We start from the raw sequence: 22,612 nt of genomic DNA, 5'->3' as shown, positions 1-22,612 counted from the left end.
GAGGGAGACCCGCCTAGGGTACCGAGCCACTCTCGGTACCCGTGCCCATGGGACCGGGTCTGGATCCAGACCCGGTTCCCTATACATGATATGTTAACACTCCCCCTCAAGCTTGGCATACATGTCAAACATGCCAAGCTTGCTTACATTTTTCTCGAATTGAGATGTACATAAGGCTTTGGTTAGAACATCTGCAATTTGATCTTCAGACTTCATATAAGGTAGGATCAACTCCTTTGAATCTATGCGTTCCCGTATGAAGTGGCGATCAATCTCCACATGTTTAGTTCTGTCATGCAGAACGAGATTATTCGCAAGGTTAATTGCAGACTTGTTGTCGTAGTACATCCTCATCTTCTCTTCTGTTTCAACACCAATATCTGCTAGGAGAATCTTTAACCATAACATTTCTGTAACTCCCATAGCTACAGCCCTGTATTCAGCCTCAGCACTGGATCTAGAGCAAACTTCTTGCCTTTTACTTCTCCATACAACCAGGTTACTCCCCAGAAAGATGCAGTACCCTGTGGTAGACCTCCTAGTATCAGTACATCCTGCCCAATCTGCGTCAGAGTATCCTTCAATATTAAGTTGGTCTTGCTGAGTATAGAGTAATCATTTTCCTGGGTCATTCTTTAGGTACCCCAACACTCTTTCTGCACTCTTCCAGTGACAATCAGTAGGAGCATGCATAAACTGACTCAACACATTCACAACATAAGTAATATCAGGGCGAGTAAGAGTAAGATAGATGAGCTTACCAACCAGCCTCTGATACCGCCCTTTTCCTTCCTCATCTAGGATGTTGTCAGTTTTGATGCTTATCTTTGTACCGGACTCCATTGGAGTTAGAAAGGGTCTGCATCCAAGTTTGCCTGTCTCCTTTAGAAGATCCAGAGTGTATTTCCTTTGGCTCATAACCAGCCCTGTCTCTGACCGAGTAATCTCTATCCCCAGAAAGTACCTTAGTTTACCCAAATCTTTAAGATCAAATTCAGCAGCTAACCTCTCCTTCATCTTCTTTTTCTCTTCTTCATCATCACCTGTGACTATCATATCATCAACATACACAAGAAGAAGACTCACCAGGCCATCTCTCTGCTTAATGAATAGGGTGTGATCACCATTTCCCTGTTTGTATCCATTTGTCTTCATCACTATCCTCAGTCTTTCAAACCATGCTCTAGGAGACTGCTTTAATCCATACAAGGCTTTCTTGAGATGACAGCATTTTCCACTTTGAATATATCCAGGAGGCATACTCATGTAGACCTCTTCTTCTAGATGGCCATTCAAGAATGCGTTCTTGATCCATGCTCCACCCCTTTTTCATGGCAAGTGCTAATATGACCCTCACAGTTTTCAGTTTGGCAACAGGGGCAAAGGTTTCAAGATAATCAATACCATATTTCTGGCTGAACCCCTTTGCAACAAGCCGAGCCTTATACCTTTCCACAGTACCATCTGGTTTGTACTTCACGTTGAACACCCACTTTGAACCAACTAAATGAGTCCCTTTGGGAATATCCACAACTTCCCAAGTGTCATTCTTTGCCAAGGCATTCATCTCCTCTGTCATGGCCTGTAGCCATTTAGGATCCTCTCTAGCATCTTCCACACACCTGGGAATAACAGACTTAGACAAGGATGTTATAAAGCATTTGTAATTCTTACTCAATTTCGCATAAGAGACAAATCTCTGAATAGGATGAGAAGTGCAAGACCTGGTGCCCTTGCGCAGGGCTATAGGAAGCTCTTCATTGATTAGACTTGGGTCATCCCGGGAACTCACAGGATTGGGATTGGTTACATCAACATTTTCAATCAGATCTGTCTTCTTCCTTCTGTACACCTGGCCAAACAAATGATCACGGGTTGGCTGATTATCAACAAGGCCCTCGTCCATGTGACAGTCTCTATCATCTCTGACTGTGTCTGCCACACTGTCACTGGCCTTGTAATCCAAGAAATCCGTAAACTGAATCAACTGATTTGAGGAATACTCTTCACTACTGTGCCCTAGATACTCCCCCTGAAGAGGATTCACATGAAAGTATGCCTCATGTTCATGGAAGGTGACGTCCCGAGAAACATAGACTTTAGAGGTGGTATGATCAACACATTTGTATCTCTTCTGAGTGGAGGAATACCTCAGGAAGACAGCCTTGACAGACCGAGGATCAAGTTTCTTGAGGGTGAGACTATGGTCATGAACAAAACAGACACACCCGAACACCCGAGGATTAAGAGGCCAGGGATTCTGAGTAGGCCAAAGCATAGAGTATGGGGAATGGCCCTGCAACACACGGGTAGGCATACAGTTGATAAGGTGGGCACTAGTGAGAAGCGCATCACCTCAGTAGCGCTTGGGAACCTGTCGATGGAACAGAAGAGCCCGGGTAACATCAAGCAAATGGCGATTCTTTCGTTCAGCCACGCCATTTTGGGGAGGTGTGTAACTACATGACGTTTCATGAACAATACCCTTGCTCTTCAAGAAATCATCTAGGGATTGAGAGACATACTCTCTAGCATTATTGGTGCGAAAAGCTTGGACAGACGTCTGAAACTGAGTCTCAACAAAGGCCACAAAATTTTTGACAATAACGGGAACTTCACTACGTTATTTCAACAGATACACGAACGTACAACGGGAGTAATCATCAATAAGGGTCATAAAGTAATGAAAACCACGACAAGTGAGTACTCCCGAAGGACCCCAAACATCAGAGTGAACCAAAGCAAATGGACGAGTGGTTTTATTGAATGAAATAGGGTACGAGGCCCTAACATGTTTAGCCAACTGACACACTTCACAGGTGAAGGAGTCCATGGAAACAGAATGAAACAAACTAGGAAACAACTTCTTAATCAATGGAAACGGAAGATGACCAAGCCGCTCGTGCCATCGCATAATAGTAGATCTGTCTTCCATGCCTGACAACTGTCCACTAGTGGCTGAAATAAGAGCAGATGCAACCTGCACAGGCAGTCTGTAGAGTCCATCAATAGCCGAACCAATCCCAATCTTCTGCCCCGTCACCAAGTCCTGCAGAAAACACCGATCAGCAGAAAAGATCATATTACAGTTGAGTGCTTTAGTAATACTGCTGACAGATAACAAATTCACAGGAATATTGGGAACATGAAGAGCATTATGAAGACAGTATTTATTTAACAAGGACAAACTCCCTTTTCCAGCTACAGAGATAGAAGAACCATCAGTCATAGATACACGTTGCTGCCCCGAAGACAATTTGTATTCTTGGAACATCTTAGGGTCCCCTGTCATATGATGCGTAGCGCCACTGTCAACAATCCAATCACCATGTGAGGAATTACCTTGGTCACTAGTGGCCACGAGAGCTTGGGCTAACTTAGCCCCCTCAGACGTGGAAGCATCCTCCTGAGTAGTAGACAGCCGGCTGATATACGCTTGCAGTTCTTTGATTTGATCGGAGGAAAGCTTAGCATTTGAAGGACTACTCTGACTAGGCTCAGGCACAGAAGGACTCCGGCGGCTAGAAGGAGGACGACCCCGGACAAGCCGCCTCTCAGGATGAAGATCCCAACAAAAATCAACAGAATGTCCCGATTTGTTGCAATGGCTACACCGCCGAGCAGGACGCTGTCCAATCCCAGAAGCACGACTAACAAAGGCTGAAGGAGAACTCCCCTGACTGGTGTCAATATGCATCACCTGGCGACGCTGTTCCTCAGATTCCACACGGGCATACACCTCTTCAATTCTGGGGACCTCGTCACAATTGAGAATTTGGCTCCTAATGGATTCAAATTCATCGCGTAAGCCTCCAAGGAAAATAAACGTCTGATCCATCCATTCTTTGTCCCAGTACAAGGCATGATCAGACCCACAGTGCCAGTCATCATTCACATGGTAGTCAAGTTCCTCCCACTTAGTCTGCAAAGAAAGCGGCTACAGACAAGTCACCCTGTTTAAGAGAGTATATGCTACGTTTGATTTGGTACGTACGCAATACATCCGTGCAAGCACAGTCCACATGTCGTAGGCAGTCGATTTACGCAAGATCAAAGGCTGAATATCTGCGGAAACAGAACTAATAATCCATACTTTAACCTGACTATCTTCCAACGCCCAAGTAGCCCATCGCGGATCGGTTTTTGAAGGTGCAGGCTTCTCCCCAGTAATGTAGGACAGGCGACCACGACTGGTTATCCCAATTTCTAGGGCAGCCGACCAAGAGAGATAGTTATCCTTGTTCAGCCGGATGGAGGGGACTTGAACAGGCAAGATCTCGCTCTTGGTATTGCTGCCCGAGTCTAGGGCATCATCGATCTTGAGGGACATCTCCTCGGCCATCACAATCACCAAGGAGAAAGAATACCCAGAACCAGAGACGACAACCAAGACGCAGCGGCGCTGGACGGTGGTGGTGCTGATGAGAGCGACGTCGATGGGCAGCGGCGGCGGCGCTGAAGTGGGCGACGACGCTGGACTGCGACGGCGCTGGAGGGCGGCAGCGCAGCAGAGAACAACGGCGCTGGATGGCGGCGCACTAGATGGCGGCAGCGCTGGACGGTGGCGGCGCAACTGGCAGCGCTGGACTGTGTCAGGACTAGACTCAGGGTTCGAACTCACTATAACCGGATCTAGGTATACTTCCCGTGCCTGCTCAGCCTTGAAGTCTTCAGCCCGCTGCTTGCACTCCGCTGTTGATGCTCCGCCCACACCGCCTACTGCATCAACTTCAAGTTCTGCGTTAGCCTCCCTTAGCACATCTATGCTTTCCATCATGCTGGCTGCAAACCTGGCTGAAGGTGCTCGGCTCTCTTGGCCTTGCTTGGCCTTGCTTGGCCGTGCTGGCCCTGGTTCTCGGCCTCACGGTAGGTAGGAAGGTCTGCATCACTTCTTTTGTTCTTTCCTTTGAGTTGAATAGTATTAAGTTTTTTCTCACTTTCTTGTAGTTTGACCTTTAGAGATTCTCCTTTTTTCTTTTTCATTTTGGGAGCTTTATTGTCATCTTCACTACTTGTTTTGTAGCAATGTGATTAGAAGTTTTTCTATCACTAGATGATGTTTCTTTGTTTTTCTTCCTCTTTTTATTGTCAATTTTTGTTTGTTACTTGTTGAATTTTAATATGACCTTGTGAAATCATTTTTATTCATCTTGATCTGGTTCATGAGTTTTTGTAGCAATACTGGATCTTGAAGATGATTCTTCATTCTTGTTCTTAGGATTGCATTGTTGTTCAGATTCCATCTCTATCCTTTTTCTTCTCTCTTTTCTGGTTTCTACCACAGATTGGATGTTCACTGGCCTTAAGAGAGATAAGGAGTTAGGATTTTGAAGAATGATCTGATCACAGATATTCATTGAAGAAGGACAAAATGTTTGATTTAACATTTTGGTATTGGAATAAGACAATATTGTTTGATGACTCGATTGACTAATGTTTTTTGGAAGACTCTAACACCTAGCCAAAAAAGATAGATGGGCAGATGTCTTCCTACCATTTGGCATAGTCAGGACACACGGTTGAACTAAGGACAAGGTATATATGACCAAAAAGTTCTCAATGTTGTTGGGCTGCAGTATATGTTCTAGACCACTCAAGAGTATCCAGCTCGTGCTTCGCAACTATTCATTCTGATCTAATCTCATGAATCTATCTTTGTCGCTATGAGAACTAACGAGAACACCACTCTGGATGATATTCCACTATGAAATAGGGCCTCATAAGTAGGCAACTCTTGTTTGGGTTGTATGTGTATCTTGATTTGATGACTTCTACATCAAAGAAGTCCCAAATGATGCTCTCTTTCTTCTGTCGTGCTTCACATTGGACAATCACCCATGAGAATTCTGAAAATGGTTGGATTGTGGCCCCATGTTTTGTAAAACCAAAATGATATGGTGAAGACACATCCTTTAATGTAAAATGCATATCTGATTGAAAATATTGAGAGTCCTTTGTAGAGGAAAGCTAGTGTTGCCATCACTATTGATTGGTAGGTTCATTTTTTAAAGAGGTGAGCAATTCGAAGTTCTTTGTAAATCTCATGCTCATCTACGCCATTGCTGGAGGGTGTGGTTGTGTCAACATATTGAGAAAGCTCTTTGCTGAGACTTTCTAGCTGAATGCATTGAGGTCCAACTTTTTCTAGAAGTGACCAACTCCTTTTTTTTGGTGAGTCAATGAATCACTATTAGGATTTTGACTTCTCTTGATTGATGAGGAACTGACTCTTGGTTGGTCCTCTAGGATCACCTTAAAGTTCAAGAAGTCCCATAATGTGGGAAAATTCATTTAGGGTGACGGTCATCTCACTCCATAAAAACTAAAATGTGTTGGTTATGGGATTCCAACTTTTAGTGGATACATGGATCAGACTGTCGTTGATAGGTTGAATTGTTAAACTGACAGTTTCTTCAAGGCTACAATTCTCTAAGTGATACAAAAACATATACCATAAGGATACCATAAGGTAAGGTATCATGATAGATACCATTGGAGTAGGTAGACTACAATTGGGATGACATGAAGTCCATATCGACCTTGGCATTCAACAAACAAGATGTGGTTATACAGAAAAATATTGTCTAAATATGAAAAATTCATCTGGATATACGAAGGTAGACTCAATTAGACATTGACTAACATTGGTTGACCCAATATAGACTAAAAAACAGTTTGACATTGGTCTAAAACATAGAACAAGATGAGCACTTTATCCATTTCATTTTCTCATTTAAGCAATCACTTGAAAATAGAAGTGACCATATACCAATGCACGTCCTAGGACTCTTACTTATATGCATTTTTTTTAATAGTCTTGGTCTCCTAATAAATCCAAATTTTTGGTATACCACGATTGTGGTATTTGTATAGACTTCTTCAGGGTCATCTACGGTTTGAACTCTCACCATTTCTCCTTGTTCTCTCATCAAAATATAGGGACTATTGTAGTCGAGTCTAAATTCCTTCCTAGTACTAATGGAGGGATTTTTTAGTCTAATTGGGTGGTCTAGTTGTAAGGATATATCTTATACTAGGTCCCAAAAATAGTTTGACAATGTGATGACTAGAACAGGGGTTTGGAATTGAGTTTCAACAAATGCAACGAAGTTTTTGACAATGCCGGGAACCTCACTACGTTCTTTCAACAAGTATACGAACGTACAACGAGAGTAGTCATCGATAAGAGTCATGAAATAACGAAAACCACGACCGGTGGGCACTCCCGAAGGACCCCAAACATCAGAGTGAACCAAAGCAAAAGGACGGCTGGTTTTATTGAACGAAATAGGGTACGAGGCCCTAACATGCTTAGACAACTGACACACTTCACAGGCGAAGGTGTCCAAAGAAACAAACCGAAACATCTTAGGAAACAATTGTTTAATCAACTGAAAAGGAAGATGACCAAGTCTCTCGTGCCAGCACATAATAGCGGATCTGTCCTCCACGTCAGATAACTGTCCACTGGTGGCTGAAATCAAAGCAGAGGCAACCTGTACTGGCATTCTGTAGAGACCATCAATAGCCGAACCAATCCCAATCTTCTGCCCCGTCCCCAAGTCCTGCAGTACACAACGATCAGCAGAGAATATTACATTACAGTTTAGCTCTTTGGTAATACTGCTGACAGATAACAAATTCACGGGAATATTAGGAACATGCAGGGCATTATGAAGACAATATTTGTTCAGTAATGAGAAACTCTCTTTTCCAGCCACAGAAATAGAAGAACCATCAGCCATAGAAACACGCTGCTGCCCAGAAGTCAACTTGTATTCTTGAAACATCTTAGGGTTCTCGGTCATATGATGAGTAGCCCCACTGTCAACAATCCAATCACCAGGAGAGGAATTACCTTGATCACTTGTAGCAACAAGAGCCTGAGCTAATTTAGCCCCATCAGACGTAGATGTGTCTTCTGACGTAGTAGAAAGGCGACTGATGTAAGCTTGTAGTTCCTTGATTTGATCAGGGGAAAACCTCGATTTTTCACCACTTGAAGAACCACTCTGAGTTGAGTCCTGCACAAGAGGACCTCGCCGACTAGACGGAGGGCGACCACGAACAAGTCTCTTCTCAGGGTGAAGATCTCAACAAAAGTCAACAGAATGTCCTGATTTGTGACAATGTGTACATCGCCTAACAGGGCGTGGTCCAGACACAGAAGAACGGCTAACAAAGGCCGAGGGACCAGTCCCGTGACTAGGGTCAATTTGCATCACTTGACGCCTTTGTTCCTCTGATTCCACTCTGGCATAAACATCTTCTATTCCAGGAATCTCATCACAGTTGAGAATTTGACTCCGAATGGGTTCAAACTCATCACGCAAGCCTCCAAGGAAGAGGAACGTCCGGTCCATCCATTCCTTTTCCCAGTACCGAGCATGATCAGAACCACAGTCCCAGTTATCATTCACATGATAATCAAGTTCCTCCCACTTAGTTTTCAGGGCTGCATAGAAGGAGGCAACAGACAGGTCACCCTGTTTCAGAGAATAAATACTGCGTTTAATCTGATACGTACGCAGAACCCGTTTCTTGCGACCATACATCCTTGCAAGCACAGTCCACATATCAAACGAAGTAGGCTTTCGCAGAATAAGAGGCTGAATATCAGCAGACACAGAGCTGATGATCCATACCTTAACCTGACTGTCTTCCAACACCCACGTTGCCCATTGAGGATCAGTTTTGCTGGGCGCCGGTTTGTCGCCTGTGATATAGGAAAGACGACCACGGCTCGTTATCCCAATCTCGAGAGCAGCAGACCAAGAAAGATAATTGTCTTTAGTCAGACGAATGGGCGTGACCTGAACCGGCAAGATCTCGCTCTTGGGAGCGCTGCCCGCGTCAAAGGCCATATCACTTTTAGGTGCAAGCTCTTCCGCCATCACAAGCAGTCAAGTCAGACACAACCCCAGGCAGCAACAAGACAGCACGGCGGCGGCTGAAACACCAGCACCACACGGAACCTTAGGTGTCGGCGACGGTGCTGGATCGCCCGACGGCGGCGACGCAGAGGCGTGACGGTGCTGGACACCCACGGCAGCGGAAAGATGGGATGGCTCTGGATCGACCGACGACGGAAAAGGAGACACCCACGGCAGCGGAAGTCACAAGCGGCGACAGGCGGCGGCGCAGAAGATCCCAATGGTGGCGGCGCGGGAAACCCTAACGGCGCAGGTGGCTGCGGTGCAAGGGCGACTACGAAAATACGAGACGAAGCCGAACGATCTCACGGCTCTGATACCATGTAGAAACATGCAACACACGAAAGAAGAAGAGGGGAACACACGATATACGTGGAAAAACCTCAGAAAGAGGAAAAAACCACGGGAAGCTCTAACCTAGGTGCACACCACAACCCTAGGAGAGAGAAAATTATTTTTCACTTAATCACACAATTACACTTAAGTGAAGATTATATAGGAGGGAGAGAAGAATGCTGCCTAGGGTACCGAGCCGGCCTCGGTACCCGTGCCCCATGGGACCGGGTCCAGAAATGGACCCGGTTCCCCATTACATCTATTTTAACACTTTTCAAAAAGGATTTGGAGTAAAAGAAGAACACGTCCAAATGGCTGCCCTTTTAGTTTTTTTTTTTTTAAAAAATTGGCCGGTCTTAGTTGAGCTGATCTGATTTTAGATTTAAGATCTTTCCAGAAGTAAGTAAAATTTTTAAAAAGAAGAATAGCACACACATTTGAAATTAAAGGAGATCAGCTTAATTAAAGCTCATCTGTTTTTTTTTTTCTAAATTAAGTTCTTTACATTTTAAAAAGAGGAATAGATTACGCCCATCTGGGCAGCTCCTTTGGTTGGCCTTGAAAATGCATCAGCTGTAATTGAGCTGATTTGAGTTTAAAGATTGAGATCTTTTCAATTTTATGTTTTTTAAAAAATAAGAGTCAAGCAAGCCCAAAATTCCAGATTCAATGAGCAAGTTTTCGAATCTTTTCAAATTTTTTTTAGAAAGAGTTGTGCATCAAAGAGGCTTACCTTTAAAAACACACCAACTTTTAAATTGATTTTAAATTTGTTAAAATCATTTGAAATGATTTTAAAATGAATAGAATTATGCCCAGAATGAGCTATTCTTAAATTTCTTTGTTTTAAATCATTTTCCTTTTAATTAGAATTACCTTAAATAATTAAGGAATAAGAAAGAGAGAGGAATCTAGCAGCTAGATTTCCTTGGCATCATTTTAGATGAGCCCAATTTTGGAAAAGATAATTAATTTTGAATTCTCTCTAATTTTTTCTTAGCTGAATTTTAATCTTGTTAGAGAGAATTTTAATTTCCAGCGTGAAAATTCTTGGATTAATTGACATGGAAAGAGAATTGCCCCATGGTTTCAAATGACGTAGCAATTGTTGTGTAGTTGCACCTCAATGCTTTAGGTTTATAAAAAAAAAAATTGTTTGAGGGTCAAAAAGTTGGGGTGTGACAGTTTTGGTATGCAAACCCCACTATGGATGTGAGTTAAGGCCTATCTGTGAAGCCGTGTTGTCCAGGTACACATTTACTTGATTGAACTTCTATTGTAGTTTTGATCTTTTAATAAGGTATATGTACAGAAGGTGATTGTTGTTTTGAGTGATTGATGTTTTGAAACTTTGTGATGACGCACTTCATTGAGTTGACTTGAAAGATCGGTCAAAGATTCTTGCATGTGGGGTTAAGAAGCGAGCTGGGTCGGCTACAGAGGCACAAAGAGAGCTAAGTTTGGCCCATTCTGATGGGCATACCCTATTGGACGATAGCACGTCAGGGCAACAGTACGCCCAAACTTGTGTGGGTGCTCAAACCCTATCAAGGCAGAGGAATGGATTGAAGAGGGTGAACACATCTTTGAGCTTCTTAAGATGCCAGAATGTGACAAAGTTAACTATAGTTTGTATTTGTTGAAAGGTTATGCCAAACGGTGGACGTGGAGACCCACCTATTTCACTTACTTACACAGTTGATAATTCATAAGTTTTAGTGAGCTTGATGTTATTTTGGGCATGGATTGACTTAGCACACATTGTGCCACTATTGATTGCAGAGAGAAATAGATACGATTGTGGACGAATGAGATGAAACCAGTAGATTTCCAAGCACGAAAAGCTAATCGAACTGATAAGATAGTGGTGTCTGCATTGAAGGCCAAACGTTTGATAGAAATAGAAGTGTTGACCAATGAAACGGAACCGGAACCGGTGAGGTTACATGATATTGCCGTTGTGAGTGAGTACTCCGATGTGTTTCCTGAGGCATTGTCAAGTTTGCCTCCAACACGAGAAGTGGAATTCAAGATAGAGTTGTTACCAAAGACAACTCTTATTTCTAAGGCACCGTATCGAATGGCACCGATAGAATTAGAAGAATCGAAGAAGCAATTGCAGGAGCTGTTAGATAAGAGCTTTGTTATTTGTTAAGGAGGAGGATGAGACAATGCGCTTGTGTATAGATTATCGCATGTTGAAACAAGTCACATCAACAATAAGTATATGCTTCTTAAGATTGAAGACTTGTTTGATTGATCAACTCATGAATGCAAAAGGTATTCTCCAAGATCAATTATCAACTCTTGATGGGGGAGGGGAGGAAGATGTTTCTAAGATTGTTTTTCGAACTAGATGTGGGTACTATGAATTCAGGGTCATGCCTTTTGGGTTGACCAATGCTCCCTTAGCGTTTATGGACCTCATGAATCGAGTTTTCCAAGACTACCTGGATCAGTTTGTGATTGTTTTTGTGGATGATATTTTGGTGTACTCAGACAGTGAGGCAAAGCACCGAGATCACTTGAATAGTGTGTTGAGTTTTTTTTTTTTTTTTTTTTTTGTGCAAGCACAAGTTATATGCCAAATACTCAAAATGTGAATTCTAGCTAGAGAGAGTGAACTTTCTTGGTCATGTGATCTCAAATAATGGAATTTTCGTTGATCCGAGCGAAGGTGTCGGCTGTACAAGGCTGGAATACGTCGTGCAATGAAACTGAGGTTAGAAGCTTTTTGGGATTGACTGGATATCATTGCGGGTTCATACAAGACTTTTCGAAAATAGCTACGCCCATGACTAAGCTATTAAGAAAAAGAGTGAAGCTTGTTTGGAATGAAGAGTGCAAAAAGAGTTTGCAATCTTGGAAGGACAAGCTTACCACCACTCCTGTTTTGACGCTTCCATCGGGTAAGGATTTGTGGTGTACACCGAGGCATCGGGAATCGGTTATGGATGTGTATTGATGCAACATGGCCGTATAGTGGCTTATGCATCGTGACAGTTGAAGGTACATGAGCAACACTATCTCACTTATGATTTGGAGTTGGGAGCGGTTGTATTCGCATTGCAGATGTGGGGATACTATCTCTATGGTGCAATTTTTGAGGTGTTTACAGACCACAAATCATTAAAGTACATATTCTGTCAAAAGGATCTCAACTTGAGGCAAAGAAGATGGATTGAATACGTAAGAGATTATGATTTCAAGATGTCATATCATCCAGGAAAAACTAATGTGGTGGTTGATGCTTTGAGCAGACATGCTAAGAAAACAATGTGCAGACTCGTTCTTGGACATTATTGCAAGGTATGATAGCTTGATAGCCTTGGTGACAGAACAAAACAACGATGACTACAGTGATACGACATCATTCGATGGAAGAGCTTATATTGAAGCAAAAGGAAGATCCAAATTTTGCTATGAACATGGAAGAAAGCAAGAAGGCAAATTCTTCCTGGTATCAATATGAAGATAGTTCATTGCGGTTTCAACACAGAATGTGGGTCCCTATAGATGAAGGAGTGAAGCGTCAGTTGACTGATGAAGCTCACAAATCTAAGTTTTCTATACACCCTGGCAATACAAAGATGTTTCAAGATATGAGAAAGAATTTTTGGTGGCCTGAAATGAAGCGTGAAATTGCAGAATATGTAACAAAATGCTTAGTTTGCCAGCGGGTCAAAGCATCAACGGCCAGGAGGCTTGTTGCAAAGAATTGATATCCCTGTGTGGAAATGGGAAGACATTCGATTGGTTGGTTTGCCTCACACCAGAATACAACATGATGCTATTGTTGATCGACTTACGAAGTCCGCTTATTTTCTACCAATAAGAATCAGTCAGTCCTTAGAAAGTCTCGCAGAGTTATATTTTCGCGATATAGTGGGATTGCAGGGAGTGCCAAAGTCTATCATTGCGGATTGAGATCCACGATTTACCTCTAGGTTTTTGGGGCAATTGCAAAGGACATGGGGTACTAAGCTTAAGCTGAGCACAACGTTCTACCCCCAAACTGATGGGCAATCTGAAAGGACCATTCAAACCTTAGAGGACATGTTATGTGCATGTGTCTTAGAATGGAAAGGAGAATGAGATAAACATGTGAAATTGGCAGAGTTTGCATATAATAACAGTTACCACTCTAGTATCAAGATGACACTTTTTGAGGCCTTGTATGGAAGGCCATGCAAATTGCCAGCTTGTTGGACCGAATTGGGTGATGACAAGATCAAGAACCTTTTTGTATTGCAACGTTACACCGACCAAGTACAATTAATAAGGAAGAAGTTGTTAACTGCTCAGAGTAGACATAAAAGCTATGCCGACATTCGACGTAGAGAGTTGGCTTTTGAGGTGGGTGATCTTGTGTTCTTGAAACTTTCACCTACTAAATGTGTTTTTCGATTTGGTATTAAGGAAAAGTTGAGCCCAAGGTTCATGGGACCTTTTTAGATATTAGAGAAGATTAGAGAGGTGGCGTACAGATTGACATCATCACCTGACTTGAGTCAATGTTTTCCATGTTTTCATGCTTCGAAAATATGTACCAGATCCGACACATGTGATTGATTTTCAAGGTATTCAGGTGCAAGACGATTTGACACTAGAAGAAAAATCTATTAGAATTGTGGATCAAAAAAAGCAAGTGTTTTGCATGAATAGAATTCCTTTAGTGAAAGTGGAATGACAACACCATGGGTTGAAAAAGAGCACATGGGAACTCGAGGAGGATATGCGAGAGAAGTATCCGTACTTGTTCTCGCATTGAGGTATGATCTAAATTTCGAGGACGAAATTTCTTTTGAGGGTAAGATGTAACGCTCGACTCGTTTTGTAGGTGGGCCGGATCGGGTCCAGACCCGGACCCGAATCCAGTAGCGTGGGAGCCCGACGTCGCCCTCTTCTCCCTCGTCTCCCTCGTTTCCCCTCTTCGTCTCTCCCTTTGCTATGACCACAACGCAGAGAAGAGGAAGACGGAGGTCGGTGCAGCGGCGACGGAAATGGACGGTGGCGGCGGCTCTTAGGTGAGCCATCGGTCTCTCTCTGTCTCTTCCTCTCCCTCCCGTGTTGTTTCCCTTTTCGGCCAGCTCTCTCTCCCACACTCTCTCTCTGTCCATGCTCTCTGCTCGAGCCTCTCCCCTTTTGTCTGAACCCTCTTTGCTCGCCCTCTCTCTATGCACGCCCTCTTCCTCCCACGCATCCTTGCACTCTCTCTCTCTGCCTGCACTCTCCCCTCTCCGTCAGCACCCTCTGCCCATGCTTTTCCCTCTCTCACAGCCCCTTTTACAACTACTATGGGCCTCTTCTAACGACAGACACCTCTCTCTTAAACCTCCTTTTCGCCGATTTTTGATTCTCTTATTGATCGGATTTCAGCTTGGGGATGTGTTCTTCCCCCTCATAACAGCGGCTAGAATGCGGTGTGGCTGCATTGCGGGATTTTAGCCGTTTGAGGACCTCTCGAACTTGTGAGGTGGCTGTCGGGAGGACTGCAGCAGTTCAGACTCTTAAATTGGGGTGAGCAAGGCCTAATCGAGCCTAGATTGTTGTATATTTGTTGTTGGAGCATGTATAATTATTAATGGAGCATGCTAGATTTAAGATTTGATGAATTATGATGTTTGTTAACGACGTTACTATTTTGGGGAAGGTTTAGGACTCATGTGGAGGAACGATGATCCATGTCTACAATGATCTTATAAGCATGATGGGTTGATTTTCGAAGCAATTAGGAAGCATGGTAGAGATTGTATTGTTGTGGAGAACGTTAGAATCGTTTTGGTGAGCTTGGGGAAATATGCTTCTATTGAGGTGCATATACGTTGTATGTTGAGAATCTTATGGTGGGGAAGACACCTCGAAAACAAGTGAGAATCGTACATGTGATAAGTCGAATACAAGTTTTGAGTTCTAATCGTTGACGGCAACCTCGTGGGTTGGGTAGAGACCCTTTTTGGAGGGTTTCGTGGGTCGACACCCATTTGAGGCGAAGACATGCCTTGATAATGGTATTTTCAGTTTTGTATCGATGGTAAGCGAAACAAGTAGAGAACAGGCAAATCCCTACCTGGGCAATTGTGTGAATGTGTGTTCCTAGGATCGTGGGATCCTAGGATTGTGATGTGATTGATGGATTGTTTTGTGAATGAATGTGTGTATGCATGCAAATGGTTTGATATGCAAATTGTTTGATATATGATATTTGTTTTGAAAGGCTATGAGAAGCATGTTTTGAAAATGTTACGCATTTGCATATGCATCCTAGGATTGACAACTGCTTAGGACAGATGAGGTGGGGTATCAAGTCGAGTATCTCCTCGACCCCAATTATGCATTAGAAAACATCCTAGAATGATAATTGTCTAGGACAGATACGACTCTACTCTCCGTGGTTTGGCTAAGTTTTGAAAGGTGTGATTGATGTGTGTGATTGTGAATGATTTGTCATGTGACAAGTTCTGTTTTGGAAAGTTATTAGAAGCTTGTTTTGAAAACTGTTACGCATTTGCATGTGCATGCTAGAATTGATAACTGCTTAGGACAGATGAGGTGGGGTATCGAGTCGAGTGTCTCCTCGACCCCGATTGTGCATTAGAGAGCATCATAGAACGATAATTGCATAGGACAGATACGAGCCATCACGGATCGAGACTACCTTTCGGGATTTGGCCAAATTTTGAAAAATTTGATTGATGTGTTTGATAAGATGTGAATTTTTATGAATGTGAATGTTGTGAATTGTTGCATATATATTGCCGTGGGCAATAATGTAATTGATTGGAATTGAAGGGTAGTTGTACCCGTATTGTATGACGGCTAGCTATGACTGTTAATGTTATGTGTAGACCTCGTGGGTAGGCAATTGGAGGTGTGGGTGCACTCGTGAAGTGAAACAACCTCATGAGCTAGCCGGACATTATGTGATTGTGCAATTATAATGATAATAATGAAAGAATAAGAGATGAGAGGCCAGTGGGTTGTGGCATTGTGTTTGGAAGACGTCCCTGGTCTCGTCTGTTTGGAGCGCAGGCGGTGCAAGGCCCCATGGTACTGTTGTGTGTTGTGCTTGGAGCGTGGGCTCCCGTCTTCCCAACCTGGGTGTCCTAGGGAAGGTTGAGTATCTCTCCTTGGAATTCACACATCTCTACCGCTGCAGCGGATGAATGGATCCATACTGTTTTGGGCCACCACGGGGGTTGTTTCTCGGCTATGGGCCGCCCGCGGTGTGCACGTACCTGTGTTTGCACCCACAGGAACTGTCAATTCACTAAAGCTAATGAAAATGAATGTAGGTGAATGAAATGTGTGTGAACGAATGTATGTGATTGATGGGCATTTGAATGCTATGACTGAAATGAAATGTTTAAGCATGCCTTGCATGTGATTGAGATTGTGTTTCTGGGGCCTTTGAGTGGTCTTTTCATGTCGTGGTCTATGTTAGGGGTTTTCTTGACAAACGATATGCATATGCCCTGACACGACATGACGATAGATTGTTTTTATGATTGTTCTTAGATTTGAGCCCTACCTAAGAGGGTTTGAGATTTTCCTAGCTTGTTGCCATACTGTCATTTCTTTTTCAGATTTTGGCGGACCCGGGGCAGCAGGTTGATCAGATGGCTTCACTCACATCCTACTGGGGAGGTTTTGGGTCTTTGGTTGTACTGGCGCGTCATGGTTTGGTTTTTTGATGTCTTATTTGTGTTAGGCATCAAAGTTGTGGTTTGGGGCATTTTTGTCATACACATAGATGTGACTTTGTATGAATTGAAATTGTTACATAAATGAAAGTTTGCCCCATGGTTTCAAATGACATAGCTCCATCTTTTTTGAATTGTTGTGTAGTCGCACCTCAATGCTTTAACACAACAAGTCGGACCTTTTTTAAGCAATTCTTGGAGATGGAGCCACCATCTTTTACTGGAGTTGGCAATCTAGAATTGGTGGAACAATGGACCCATAGTATCAATCAAAATTTTCAAGTCCTTCAAGTGTTAGAAGATTAGAAAGTGGATTTTGGCACCTATCTCTTGGAAGGCGATGCATGTCTTTGGTACACCATCAAAGAGATTCGATTTCTTAGAAAGAGGAAGCATTACCTAAGAACAATTTAAGTAACCCTTCTTATAGACTTATTTCACCTACGATGAAAAAGGCAAGAAATGATAATAATTTTTTGCATTAAAACAAATCCTGGGGATGATTGTATTGTACTATGTGTCCAAATTCCAGAAACTTCTCAAGTGCTGCCCAGCATGCATATGACAGAAGCAGCCCAAGGTACGAAGTATGTTAAGGGAAAGAGAGCCTATGAGGACCAGATCAGGCCAAGAGGTCAATTCAACGGCTAGAGGAGAAATTTTGGGAGCCTTTGGTGAAGAGTAGAGATTATTTGGTAGAGGTCAGTTTCAACAAGGACTCCAGCATACTAGTAGAAATCTCCAACAACAGGGTCTATCTAGTCGACCTTTGAAGTGTGCAGTTTATGGAGGCAACCATCCTTATTGTTAAATCTGGAGTGTGCCTTCATTGTGGATAGTAGGGGCATTACATTAGAGATTTCCTAGTGCGATATGGATCGCCAGTGCCCCTACAATGTCAAAAAGTTACATGACTACCACAACCTCTTCCACCTCTGAAAGCACCAATGTGTGTTTATGCTTTGACTGCCCTTAGCTAAATCAAAAGCGGAGGTACTCTACAAGGTGCTTTTCTCACTGCTATAATTTATGATCATACAATGTTTGATTTTGGAGCTACACATTCGTTTGTCTCCCATATGGGGAGCACCAATATTATTCGAGAAGAAGAAGGATTGATCACCCTGGTCGTGTATTGATTACAGACTTCTTAACCAAGTGACCATAAAAAATAAACATCATTTGCCAAGAATTGATGACTTATTTGACCAATTAGGAGGAGTTTATATAGTTTTGGTTACCATTAGTTAAGAATTAAGGAGTGTGATATTCTGGAGACCATTTCTCAAACAAGGTATGGGCAGTATAAGTTTAAATTTATGCAAATTTAGATTAATAATGCCCATCAACTTTCATAGACCTCATGAACCAAGTGTCATCATATTTGAACTTATTCGTAATTTTTTTCATTGACACATTATTATTTACTCTAAGAATATTGATCAACACAAGGAACACTTAAGGATTGTGCTCCAAACTTCTAGGCAGAATAAGTCATTTGCCAAATATTCAAAGTACAAATTTTTGTTAAAATCAGTGCCCAGGAGGTTTGATGCTGCATGTTGACATACCACAATGGAATGGAAATGAGAAGATACCACCATGGATTATATTGTTGGACTTCTGAGAACCCATAAACGACACAATGTGATATGGGTAATTATGGATATACTAATTAAATATGCTCACTTTTTTTTTTTATTTGTACCAATCAGTCCCTAGGGAATCTTGCATATTTGTACATTGAGGAGGTAGGCAGACTTCATGGTGTGCCACAATCAATAATTTTATACAAAAATCCATGGTTTACTACAAAATTTTGGAGGCAACTGCAATAGGCCTTAAGTACATGTCTGAAAGAAAAGCAAATGGGATATGTATATTAAATGGACACAATTTGCATGTAGCAACAGTTATCGTGCAAGCTTGTTATGGCACACGTACGAACTGTCATATGATCACCTATTTACTAGTGTGATACTGGAGCCAAAAGCATTTATTGGCAGCATTGTTCCGAACAAGTACAAAAGATTGGACAACGACTCTTGGCAACACCCCGATAGAAGAGTTATGCCGATAACCATCATTAAGAAATTGCCTTTGATGTTGGCGAGCACATTTTCTGTAAGGTTTCTTCGAGAAAAGACATTTTTTGTTTTGGAAAGAAAGCAAAACTCGACATGTGATATATCAGGCCATTTGAGATTTGGAAAATTTTTTTGTTACTGCTTATAATTCTTCCACCACGACTTGAACACATTCACAACAGTTTCCATGTTTTGATGCTAAAAAAATATGTCCACAACCCAAGACTTGTGATCAATTATAAAGACATCATGATAAAAGAAGACCTAACTTTCTTAAATAAATGCCTATAAAGATCGTGGATAATCTAACTAGGAAGCTATAAAACAAAAGAGATTCTGATGGTGAAAGTTTGATGGTTGCACCATGAAATTGAAGACCACTATTTCTAAACTAATTTCTTAAAGATGCTTTTATTTATGTTTATAGCAATGCATTGCTCACTTGTAAGTGTCTGGATGCTCAAAGGTAGAGCTCAGAGTATGCTTTGGGTAGCTTCGATCGGAATAAGAATCAGACCCGTATATTTTAAATATTAATAAATTTATCAATAAAGATAAGGATGTTTTAAGTGATAAGACAGTATGCTTTGGGTAGCTTCGATCGGAATAAGAATCAGACCCGTATATTTTAAATATTAATAAATTTATCAATAAAGATAAGGATGTTGTTAAGTGATAAGACAAGGGTAAAGTAATAAATTCACCTCACGTAAAACTAAACTTCAATAAGTGCATGGATATGATCAAAATTTCATAAATTGATAAAGGCATTTTAGTCCAAGTAAAAAATTCATGTCTAAACACCAATTAAGCTAAACAAGATTAATGAAAGTTAAGATTAATTACAAATACAATATAATATAATATAATCAATCACAATAATAAATATTATATACTTAGATAAGTATAAAGGGAGCACAATCCCTTAATGGAAGGTGTTCTTTATTTATGAAAGAAGAAAGAGGGGAAGAAAGAGAAAGAGAGATAGAGGGAAAAGAGATAAAGAAGAGAGGGAAAAAGAAAAATAATGTGCCTACGATGGAGCAAAGACCGTGCGGACAATTGGCAGCCCAAGTAAGTCACCCTACATACTTCTGTATGGTTTTAAAGTTTTTGAATTGGTCATTATTTTGCTAGAAACAAACAAAATGTGACTTTTTAGGTTATATTCGAACTGTTTGCCTTTTTGAATGCATATTCAGATTCTTCACCGCCTCTAAGGAATATCTACAGAGTTGGATTTTAATTTTAACTATCGGATTATCGTCTACTTAGAGCACTCATGTAGGGGCACTTTCGTAGTTTTAAGTGAACTACCTCGCCTATGAGTGTCTGGGCCATATCATCAATTCTGTTTCGTGATGTTGAGTCCGAGTACAGCACCCATCCTACTATTGCCCACTGGAACTCGACTTGGCTCGATCGGTCAGCCTGAGCAGGCTGTGACTTATTTCAGCCAGCTAGGGATGGTCGACCATGTTAAGCCAGCCAACCACTGCTAGCCAGCCATGGCCCTACCATGACCAAGCGATAGTGAGGCCAAGGTCAAGGTAGGCTAGCCTGGCCCAGGCTCTACCCAGGCCCGACAAATGTAGCATGACCCTCAATTTTTATAATAAAAACAAAGTTTTGTGGTAAAGTTAGTTACCTTTAACCTAATGATGCTTAGTTCGTATAAACTCGCAAACTCCAAACATCACCAAGGACTCTAGGTTTACCAGTTGTGAGCAAACCAGTTAGGCTTTATCAGATTTCTTTGCATGCTATTTGATTATTACATTTAATACTTTGGTCCTGACAAATTGTTTGAAATGCATGAAGCATGCATAGCATAATTGTCATTCAAATAGGGTGATAGAAAGATCACACATTGATTATTAATTAAGATGAATTAGAAGCTCGATGGTGAGCATCACAGTTCTGAGGGTGCGAAGGATTGTTCGGTTGTGGTTGTACAAGGATGACAGTCTATTATGTACCACTGGAGAATACTTGGTGTGAATGGTTTGAGTAATGACTCTGATTAGACATGGGAAGACTGACGAGACTATTGGCCCAATGTGAACTTTGGCTCATGAGGGTCTAGGTTTGTTAGGACGAGACACAGTAGATGCCTTATTTTTCCCCTTCTACCCTCAAAATTTATTAATGGAGAACTTCTCACTGAGATCAATCGGTCGGAAAACTGATTGTAGCAGTATTTAAAAACAAGTAGAATTGAGTAAAAGACGATCATGGAACCAATGTACCACCCTTGATTATACCAAATGTTAACATTCAATGATGACTGAATACAGTAATGCATGAATGACATTGATTGACAGTCTTGATTACATATTTTATATTCATGGTATAAATATCATCTTGTTATAATGTTTTGAGATATTGCCATGTATGTGTGAGCTACAGTTTCACACACACCTTGAGGTGGATCTACTGAATATGAGAAATCGTACTCACGCTTTGAAATTATATCATTTTCAGGTGATTATGGCACACTAAAATAGTGAGTGAGGGAGATAATGGTATATCTGACAGTTTTGGTCGTTGTTTTTTTTTTTTAACTACCCTAGAATGGTTGATGTAACCTTCTGTATGTAAAGTACAAGGTTGGTTTGTATTGGTATGGATTTTCATACCTGTTTGATTGTGAAGCACACTATCTATGGATGTCAACTTGGTCCTCAAACTGATTAGAATGATTAACCACCTATGATAGGTCATGTCATAAGCTAATACATTGACAAATTATTTGTACATGCTTCAAGACAGGGTGGACCTACCAGGTACGTAGGTCATGTGATTGTGAATGTTATGCTACCCATTGAGTGAATATAAATGTGGGGTCTTCTCAGAATGTTGTAAAATGGCACAGCCCCAAAAATATGATAGAATGTAATTTTGAAGCACACAAGTTCAAGCAACATTCAGAAAGTGTAGGTCCTTTCCTTCAGCTACCCCTTTTGTTGGGAGGTATGAGCAGACGTGAATTGAGAACATATGTCATGATCTTTGTAAAATTGCATCAATGGGGCATATTTAAATTCCAGAACAGTGTGAACACAGTTTACAAAAACCAAATTGAGTTTTTATTTCAAGTTTGCATGTTTTGAGAAAACGAGTGACTTCTAACCTCTTTTTTAAACATAACACCCATCATACTCTAGAATAATTATCAACAAGGGTTAAATACAACTTAAACCGACTGAAACTCCAACTAGGTCTCCTTACATCCACATGAATAAAATCAAAGGAACTTTGACTTGAAGGAAATATGTTGTGAGAATGCTTCCCAAGTTGATAGGCTTCACATTATAGAAAGGCTGAAGAAGGAATTTGTGTAACAGAATGGCGAAGTTTGGACATAGAACGATGACCAAGCCTTAGGTGCCACTAAAAATGACTAGTACTTGACTCCATAAATGATATCGCAACTCCAACTAGTCGTGATAATAAATAAATGCCTCCTCTGCCATTAGCCTTCACCATTCATATTCTCAATTGATAAGTCCTGAAATGCACAAGAAACAAGGTCAAAAATAACTCTCTAGTT

General features: G+C 41.5%; 1 protein-coding gene across 10 annotated transcripts in view; it reads left to right on the top strand.

Annotated features, from left to right (window-relative positions):
* Nucleotides 1-21,816, top strand: part of LOC116252940 (callose synthase 10-like) — a 37,708-nt gene extending 15,892 nt beyond the window's left edge. For 5 of the 10 annotated variants that reach the window (XM_050077399.1, XM_050077397.1, XM_050077408.1 and 2 more), the window contains one exon: nt 21,544-21,816. The gene's annotated coding sequence lies outside the window, so the exon portion shown is untranslated. Of the gene's footprint in view, nt 1-16,855; nt 17,086-21,543 lie in introns of those variants that run through there. The other 5 variants (XM_050077410.1, XM_031627586.2, XM_050077406.1 and 2 more) reach the window with 1 other exon arrangement.
* Nucleotides 21,817-22,612: the final 796 nt, after the last annotated feature.

Source organism: Nymphaea colorata, chromosome 4, assembly GCF_008831285.2.
Source record: "Nymphaea colorata isolate Beijing-Zhang1983 chromosome 4, ASM883128v2, whole genome shotgun sequence".
Taxonomy (NCBI): domain Eukaryota; kingdom Viridiplantae; phylum Streptophyta; class Magnoliopsida; order Nymphaeales; family Nymphaeaceae; genus Nymphaea; species Nymphaea colorata.
Note: the sequence above shows the minus strand (reverse complement) of the source record. Positions and strands in the feature narration are given on the sequence as shown.